Consider the following 9479-nt stretch of genomic DNA (forward strand, 5'->3'; position numbering starts at 1 on the left):
GGGAAGTCAAATTGCTCTTCTAATTTTTGACACCTACTTTATCCCCCCTTATGTTTTTAGTTTATCAGATCCTGGTTTGTTAAGTGCAGTTGAGTTTTGTTGGTTTATAAATAATGCATTCACTTCAGGGAGAATAAATCTAAAGGTTGACATCCTCACTTACCATCATCTTTTTCTCATGTCTGCCACTCCAGCAATGGCAAAAAGGGGAAGCAACAACATGAAGGTATTGTAGTACTGCCTTTGTTCTGACAGCACTGTCTCAGGGCCTGCTTTATATTCCTGCCGAAAATTAAAATTAAACTTTCATTGTTGTGCATGCTGTTTAATCCAATAATGATCTGATGTAACAAACTGCCGTAATATCTCTCAGCATACTTAATCGGAGCGGACTTAGCCCTGTCACTTTATATTAACCTCTGCTGCAACAGGAGAAGGGCTTCACTAATCTGCCATTGTTGGGTTTGGCAGTCTGTAGCTAGTGCAAAACAGATTTGGCAGTCAGCGCCAAAGTAAAGGCTTTATAATGACAACAGGGCCTCTCTGCTATTTCAGCTAATAATGTCAAAATCTAATAATGCTGTGGCCCTCGGAATTAAATGAGAGGTGAATGGGTGGGAATAGTGGTGGTGTGGAAAAGGATTTTGGGGGATGGGCTCAGCCATCCCACCTCCTCTCATTATGTCACTAACTTTTTAGACTACAAAGTGGCGAGCAAATTTAATCCTTAATGACCTTTTAAGTGTGTGTGTGTGTGTGTGTGTGTGTGTGTGTGTGTGTGTGTGTGTCACAATCACTGGCTTGTTTGTCTTGTATTCTATTAAAATGTGTAGTCCTGAGGAAGTTGTGTGAAACAGTGTACCATCCTGACTTCGTAGTTAGATGCCATTGTGTTGTTGTGATATTAGGTTCGCCAGGAAGCGTCTGAGCAAAGGGACCTAAAAAAAGTCTCGGCTAACAGAGTGACCTCCCGCTGCTCAGTGCTTAGCGAAGCAGCATCTGCAGAGTCATCAAAGCATTTGACTCCTGTGTGTCTCCCCTGAACGCAGCCTCGTAACTTAAAACAAAAAGCTGATTGGTTGCTCTCTCAGCCTCCCCTCATCCCCTCCTTCTGTGGATGAGGTCTCAGCCCGGGAGATAAAATAGTAGTTATTTCTCATGTGCTATGCCATTTTGTCAGTTTGACTGTTCCACTTATTCAGTGTTTTTTGACTTGCTGAGCTTGAGGGGATGTGAGTGCCATTTCGCAGCCAGATCTGAGTTGTGTTGATTGAATTAGACAAAGTCGGAAGATAATTAAGAACCGCAAGGCGCTGCAAAACTGTCTGCTTCCAAACTGGTGAAAATGAGACGCTGCCACATCAATGAGCTAGCTGGCTCTGCTTGATGTCAGTGGTGGGTTATATCAGTTGACACCCTTACCTCCTAGTGCTGGAGCCAGTTTCCTCCTTTCCCTTTAATGTTTCTCCAAATATGATTAATCACAAGGCGTAAAGCCGTTGCCTCTGACAGTGCACCACGTTTGCACAGCTTTGTTTGTTTCCTTTCACGGTAGTAATGTGATCCTCAGCTGCCAAGTGTAGTTTATGGCATAAACACAACCCTAAAGAGGTGTGTCTGGGAGTCAAATGGGAATTGCAGCTTGGCCCTCAACATCTCATCTCATAATACTTTACTCACTATTTAGTAGTCCGCACGTGCTTATGCGTCTATATTTTAGACATTTTTCCAATGTTGAAATGAAATATGGAATGGAATGAAATACAATGCCATTTTTTAACATCACAGTGTCTTTTTGAATTTTTTGGGGCATTTTCAGGCCTTTATTGACAGGACAGTTGAAGAAATGAAAGGGGAGAGACATGCAACGACATGCAGGAAAAGGGCTGCAGGTTGAAATTGAACCTGGGCTCGCCACGCCGAGGAGCAAACCTCCACATATGGGCGCCCGCTCTACCAACCGAGCAACCCGGGCGCCCAGTGTCTTTTAAAAAGAAATTACAGTATGATATTGCTGCAACTACACAACTGCAATCTGTTCCTGCTTCGGCCAGCTTTCCCATACTGTACAGATAAAGAAGTGAGGGAATGATACTTGACTAAAGAAATACTTTCCAGTATTTTATAAAGTATTCTTTTTTGGAAAGACCGATTGTTTTTCAGAAAGTCATTCATGAATTGTGAGAAGGAAGGGTCAGACAGTTGTCTCCGTCTGATAATGTGCTGGCAGCTCATGTGCATTCAGGCGCTTCTCAGCCTTTCTCTTATTTCACCCATTTTATTTTTATGGATGTTGGCCAAGTTGGTGCTTCCCTTTCTTTTCCCTTGCTGGATAGGTAATGTAGCGGTGAGATTAATGTTGAGAATCGTATAGCTCAGGCACAATAAACTTGACACTGCGATACCTCAAAAGGGTATGTTTATGGTAGCACCTAGCTATGTCTGTGCCTTTTGTGTTTGTGTGAGCCTGAATGGGGAAAAAGGGTCTGGACTGTTAGATGGCCCCCCCAAAGGGGCTGGACTGTAGACTAGGAGGGTGGGAGCGCAGTGGAACATGGGTTGTCAAAGGCTAATTTTCAAAGCCACTCACGGGCGCTCATCTCTCACTGTGAAGTGGCAAGCGTGGCAAGTGGCTTTCACGTTGTCATGGATACTAAAGCATGGGACCCCAGAGATGGGGAGCGGGGGACGAATGGCTGCCCTGTCTATAGGATTCCTGTCAGCTCTGGCCTGATAGATGGCATTGACGGATCATTTGTCATACTGTAATTGTTCTCTGCAAACACAGAATACCCACTAGTATAAACAGTAGTGTGCCGCTGGGCTAATAAAGCGGGAAAATGGAAAGGGATTCACTGATCCACTGCCTCTTTCACTTAAAGAGACAATGGCTCTGTTGTCCAGGCAAGGCGGTCTGATTAGAGCTGTGAGGGCTGAGAAAAAGCTCGGCTGAGAGAATAAAACAAGGCAATCATAAAGCAAACGGCAGTCACTTCTCTGTATCGATGTGGCTAGGCGGGGGTGAAGTCTGTGAGAAGTGTTGACAGCTGAGGGAACAACAGGAGTAGGTCTAGGAGTGATTTGTTTTCTCCCCCTTCTCTATTTGGCCTGTGAAACAGGGAAGGAGAATGCTTGTCCAAGATAACAAATACAGCACAAGTGCAGATGCATAGCTGGGGCTAGGAGCTCTATCTGCCATGGGCTCTGAGATAGCCAGGCGCCTGAGTTGGGTACAAATGACTCTGGGTACAAAGGTACTATTTATTCACCCTTGTTTTGGTATGGGCTCTGTGTCTTTGCTATTACTGTTGGGATTGACCTAGTGCCATCTCTCTGCTTGGAATGCTCCCACCGCCCCGGCTTTGTCTGTGTATAGGGGCGCCCAGACATGCGTGACTGTCGAGGTATGTACAGGACACGACCTGGGATTTCTAATGTGAACTGGACATTAGCCGAAGTCCAAACTCACTTTTCAACAGTTGTGATTCTGGGAAAACTTAGATCCTTTCAGAGTTACAGATTAATGGAGATGGCAGACTGCCAGGGCACCAACTGGCCACGATAGTTCAAAAATATTACCGCGAGTTCACAACATTAGTCATTCCACCCCGGACAATCCGGATTTTGTCAAATTAGATCAAGCTTACCCACATTCTTGCTCACTCATTTGCTCACGTCATACTTATCCAGAGAGCGTGTTTTTTTTCTTTCTGCTTCCACTGCTCTGTGGTCCACTTGTAAACATTTTTTTATGCAGGAGGCGGGTAGGTGTGTGTGTGTATATGTGTGTGTGGTCTGTTGACTAATGTGTGTGTTGAAGGGAGGCCTGTGTCCTGCAGTACGTTGAAGCGAGCGGTCCTGGTGCTCCTCGTAGAGCACTTCACCCCTCTGACTGTACCCTGACACACTGTGATGCCGGGAGCACTTTAGGCTGACCCGGCTCCTCACCTCGTGCCTGATGGACAGATTAAAGGACCATTAAGCATAATTACTGTTTCAGTTGGAGAGGCCAACTCATCCTGTCAGAAATGGTTACAAATTGCTGCACCTCTGCCCTCATGTATGGATGAATTTGATCACATTTGTCTACTTTCTTATTACCAACAAGTTTGGGCTTTGGGTAACTCATGGAAATATGACTTGAAATTGTGCTGGGAAATGTAGTTTCCTTTACAACAGGTCTGTCAGACCTTTTTTTTTATTTTTTTTTATAAATAAATAGCTCTAAGCCAATCAAAGTGAGTGTGATGGCTGTGGAGAGGAGTGTGACAGGTAGTTGATGTGATCTGGAGTGGAGCGGTGTGAGTGTGTGGTCTGCTGCGCTGTCTGTCTGATTATGTAAAATGTGGTGAGATGGCGTAACATTGGCGGGCTGTTGCAGTGGTTTGCCAGCTCCAGAGGGCCTGTTGCCAGTTTTACATGAGAATATGCAGCAGTGCCTCGTAACGTTCTCCTCTCTGCATCCATAAGAAAACCCACACTGGCGCCCAAGGGAAATTGGTCGATACCATCAACCCAGCTGGAGGCCCAGGCGGCAGACAGAGTTTTCCCATTTTTACATCAACACTGATGTTTATTACGAGATCTCCCTTTACTGTAACCTGCCCCTCTTGTGCCCCTTCTCTTCCTCATTTGGCCAATTATTACACCCATGGTGAGAACAAACAGTTTCTCTACTTAATAATTCACATCACTTTCATCTGATACTCAAGTTACCATGGGCAATTTAGTAGTTGAATAATTTTGTGAAAAATTAATTTATTATCGCTGTGCGTTATGAATCTGGAGAGATGGAGAGTGGAGTGGTGGAGGATTTTAAATTGCGTCTGTGGAGCGTAGGGATCCAAGGCTAGGTAATGTGTTCTAATGTTCTCAACCATATGCATTGTTTTCAGGGCTCATCGGTTTTACATCGATTCCCACTGAAGTGTTTAATTGCATCATGAATATGATCTAATTCTGTCCTTTTCACTGAAACTGGAGCACTCTCTGCAAATGATGTACGGCCTTGACAGCACCACATCAGGATGTATTTTATATGGAATGTAAATTATAGTGTTAAATTAGCCTGGAAAGATAACTAGCTGGCACGGGGGAATGGACTCAACAGTTTAATTTAGTGTCAAAAGGCCGTGAAGGGATAAATCACCTCTCTCTCCCCTCTCTGCTATGCTGTATTAGGCTTTAATCATTCTCCTTTTCTTGTAATATCACTTGTTTCTCACTGCTGCCTAAGGAGTTCTTGAGAACTACATTGCACTTCACGCAGCATCCTGCTTAAAATGCTTAAATTTGAGCACACGAAAGACAATCCCCTTTTACTTTTTTACAGTTTTTTTCCTTCTTGACTTACTCTACACTTTACAGCTTGAAGATCTGGCGCTTGAAGATCTAGAAAAACCCTTTCTTCATGGCTCTACGGCACAGTTTGGTAGATGGGGTTTTCATGACATGTATGCAAGCCGTTAGGTACGCTTTGGTTCAGACAAAGACCTCTCATGGTTTCCTGTCCTCAAGGCTGGAGTGTTTGTCTGAGTGGCCCTGCTATTATCTGGCGTTGCCCTTCGTGACCCTAATTTACCACTGTGCCTGGGAGCAGCCGTCTCTATTTAGTATGGCCAGCCTTTCCTTAGAAGAATTAGAAGAAACCACCTGGCCAAGATCTTGGCTTTAATGTGAGAACTCACTTGGCTTTGTGTTCCCAGAGTTCTTGCTATGAAGTGACATTCACTTTACAGGTAGGGGCAGCGGGTCATGGAAGAGCTGGAGGGGCCATATGACACCCAGAGGGTGACATAAAATACCTGTGCAGCTTCATGAATGTCCTACCTGGTTTGTAATAGTTAGACACACGGATATCTGAAACCAAACTACTCCCCACTGCACTACCGGTGTACCTCTTTGAATTCCTACTGCTGGTTTTGACAGCTCTCTGGAGAAAAGGGCCCTTAAATTATCAAGTGGGTCTGTAGTTGTTTTCCTTATTTTCATCTCTGGCTGGGCTTTGGGGAGGAATTGGTATGTTAAATGAGCTATGGGAGGTTTGCTGAGGCATTTTTTTTTTTTTGAGTAGGGGGGAGTTCAGTCAGACGAGAATTGCTGCGTTGGGCGTTTGCGGCAGCTGTGTGAAGTCATTTTCCGGGAGTGCAAGCGGGAGAGAGGTGCGGATTAGCCAGCGCCTCTGAGCCGGAACAAGTCTGTCTGGGAAGGGATGAAGGCTACAAACCATAGATCTAATTCCCGCTCACGCTGCTAGACAGCAGAGACATTCACACACAGCCAGTGTGAATTAGGCCCATTTGCTCCCCTCAGTCTGAAGCGAGCAAACGCAGGAGCAGACAGGGAGAAGTTGACAGACTCCTCACATCCTGCCCTCTCTGCCGGCTCCCCACGCTGTTTCCAGCTCACCTCCAAAAGCTGTCTCCAGCTCGCGCTCATTTTTTATTTTTTTTTGTGCTGCAAGTCTTTATTATTGCTGACATTAACATGAACACCGTGCAGATTCCACTGTAAACCTGGGAGGGGTAAAAAAATAAAAAATAAATCCCCAATAAATGGCATTCCACTGGCAGTGCAGAAAATGTTTGCACCTGTGGCCCCATTGATTCCCTGCTTGAAGCTCCAATGCTCTGAAGTTCCTGTCTTTTTAAAAGTGTGTAATGCTTTGCCTCGGGTCATGCGATTGCCTTGAGGTTAAGGAAGGTTCAGGAGGCCGTGTGCATCGGTGGAAGATCTGTTTCGACGTCCTTCTTCTTCTCCTTACCTCAGAAACACAGCTTCCCCTCTCTGCCATCACATGCACCAAACTTTGTGCCCCCACCCCCGCCCCTTGTCAGCACACAAAAACCTGACCCCAGAGCCATGCAGTGAGGGGCAGAGATCAATGTGGCTGACCCAGATACACTCTTCCCCTGCCTCTTTGTGATTGGACACACTTTGCTTGTGGGTCACCCACAGTTTTGGAGAGGCATGAGGAAAAGTCACAATTTAGACCTGAATTTGACTCCTCGATTATGGAAAAAAATCCTAATCGCGATTATTTTGGTCGAATCTCGAGTACTCATTAACTTTTGGAAAGATGTTGCAATTATTGAACTTTAAAAAGTTAAACAAATCAACAGTGAAAACACTAGAACGGTAAAATGCTGCACTTTCCCTTTTTATTACTTTCAAAAATAATCGTTTTTCTTGATTATTCTGTTTCTGCGATCATTATGAGTCAAATACCTAAATTGCGATTAAAATTCTGATTAATTGCACAGTCCTACTGCGTGCTATCCATCCTGGAACTAGTGATGTCTATGGGGCTGCAGGCTCTGTGGCACTTTCACCTAAAGTGTTAACCGTATTTCTGGTTTTTCCCTTAGTTTCACCACTGTTAACAGACTTATTTCAGAGGACCTTCCCCAAAAAAATCAATCGGATTGCTTTAGTTATTAAGGCTGGTTTTAGAGCTCTGTTAGTTGTGAGGAAAGATGGAGATGTTGGTGTAAGCGCCCTTGTTTGCTCCCCGATGTGCTTGTCTCTCCCATCACAGCCCTCTGCACCCTGCATGCCCAGTAATGAGTTGTATTACATGCTCTGTGGTGGGCATGTCTTGTGTTAGGAGGCTGTATTCAATCTTGGTATTGTGAATGCAGGGGAAGGCTCTTTGTATGTCTTTGAGAGGCACTGAATTGAAACGGTGTGCACCGAGTGAAGCTGATGAGGAGAGAGCGAGTCCTGAGAGGAACATGCGGATGCCTGGCAGGCACCGGAACATTGTAGCATGTTTGTGTGCACTTGGGCGTAGACACGTATCTAACCGTGCTCTCTGTGCATTCACTGCACAACTGTGTGGATTTCAAGGAAACGCGCCGTCGAGCTGGATGTAAGTTGAATTAGCCTTAGTTATTCAGTTTACTTATCCCACATTTTCAAATGGCCTGCCAAGAGGTAGTATATATTGTATGAATGAAAATCTACTCCAGTTGGCTCATTCATCACTTGAGCCTTTCATTGTGACCCTTTTATAAGGACTGGCGAGGGGCCTAGCTATAGGCTAAGTGATTTTTATGAGGCAACGTCACGGGGCTCAGGTCTTATTTCTTTTTGTTGGAATGCATTTTCTACTTAGAGGGCAACAAACTGCATTTGCACTTAAAACATATTCTGTAATCTTGTGTTATTTTACATACAAATTGCATCCTGGGCGATGCATTCATCATTGCTCATATCCAGCCCACTCCTAAATGAAAAATGTATCTGAGATGAATAATGGATCCCTCCGTAGTATAATTTTGTGTTTCTTGAATATAGTCGAGAGTTCCTCCTCTGCGTTATCCTCTACATTTTTTTCCACCTTCATAGATGAAGTTTTAGAGGAGGAACATATGAAGAAAAATTACTTCTTTGCTGTGGTTATTGTTTTTTTATTTTACAATATCAAGCTTCCATGACGCACACCTTATATGGAATATGCCTTCAAGAAAAACGCAAACGGCCGTTGCAAATCCTGGTGTATAGCGACTTAGGGACTGTCCTCATTCAAACGCCAATCAATTATGAGCATGTACCGCACCTTGTATGTTACATGTTTAGTCTGTGGAACAGTTGGTTGGGAGATGATAGGGTTTGTAGCTAGCTGGTGTACACAGGTGCTGGTGTCGTGGCAGTGTTGAGGGCTTCCCTTGGGGGCTATGGGTGGCCAGCCTTGTGTGAAGCCGGTAGAATTGAGGTTGAGTAGCTGAGCCCTCTGTCTTTATCTCTAATTACATGGTGAGGCTTGGGGAGATTGGGCAGAACTGTAAAGCCCCCACAGATTGCTCGGTGGCCCCCCTGGCTGTAACACAGTGGGGTCTGAGGATGTGAAGTAGAACCGGGTCTGGTGGGGCTCTAATCCCACCACAGACGTTCTCCCCGGGGAGTCCCCAGTGTTCTTCCCTCTCCACTGCAGCTCCGCAGTCTGCCACATTGCAACCCGCCGCTGGGGGAGAAGCACACCGAGGCTCCAGCAGCCCACTCTGTCGTGCTCTACTTGCTCCTGTCGGTTTTTGGCGTCCCCAAAGTTTCCCAGCCCGTCCTGGGAGACATCCTGACACCGAGTTGCAGATGGGAAGCATTGGACCGAGGCAGCGGGTGTCACAATGTGGATTGGAATTCACAGTTGGGATAAAATATGAAACAAATTTGTCATTATACATATGTTTTCCGCAGTTTGTTCATCCAGCTGTTTCCTTGCCTAGTCCCCCTCACTCCCCTTTGCCTTGCCATAGAAACCTTGGTAGGGCTGGCTCATAATAATCCATGATTTGTCCCATTTTACTTTTTTTTCTCAGAGTGAATCCAATTACTTTTAAGCATTATTCTCTGTAGCTGTTACTTCACTGTGCTGGATCACCTATAGGAGCTCTGTATTCTGGATTTTAAAGCGCCCATATTTTGCTTATTTTCAGGTTCATAATTGTATTTTGAGGTTGTACCAGAATAGGTTTACATGG

At 45.0% G+C, this 9479-nt stretch overlaps 1 protein-coding gene across 4 annotated transcripts in view; it reads left to right on the forward strand.

Moving 5' to 3' along the window:
* LOC116686665 (homeobox protein cut-like 2) overlaps positions 1-9479 on the forward strand; it is a 102165-nt gene that overhangs the window by 16871 nt on the left and 75815 nt on the right. The window contains exon 1 of one of the 4 annotated variants that reach the window (XM_032511690.1): positions 3296-3404. The exons of the other annotated variants lie outside the window; for them this stretch is intronic. The gene's annotated coding sequence lies outside the window, so the exon portion shown is untranslated. Of the gene's footprint in view, positions 1-3295; positions 3405-9479 lie in introns of those variants that run through there. 4 annotated transcript variants of the gene reach the window in all.

The sequence above is a fragment of the Etheostoma spectabile genome, unplaced genomic scaffold, assembly GCF_008692095.1.
Source record: "Etheostoma spectabile isolate EspeVRDwgs_2016 unplaced genomic scaffold, UIUC_Espe_1.0 scaffold433, whole genome shotgun sequence".
NCBI lineage: Eukaryota > Metazoa > Chordata > Actinopteri > Perciformes > Percidae > Etheostoma > Etheostoma spectabile.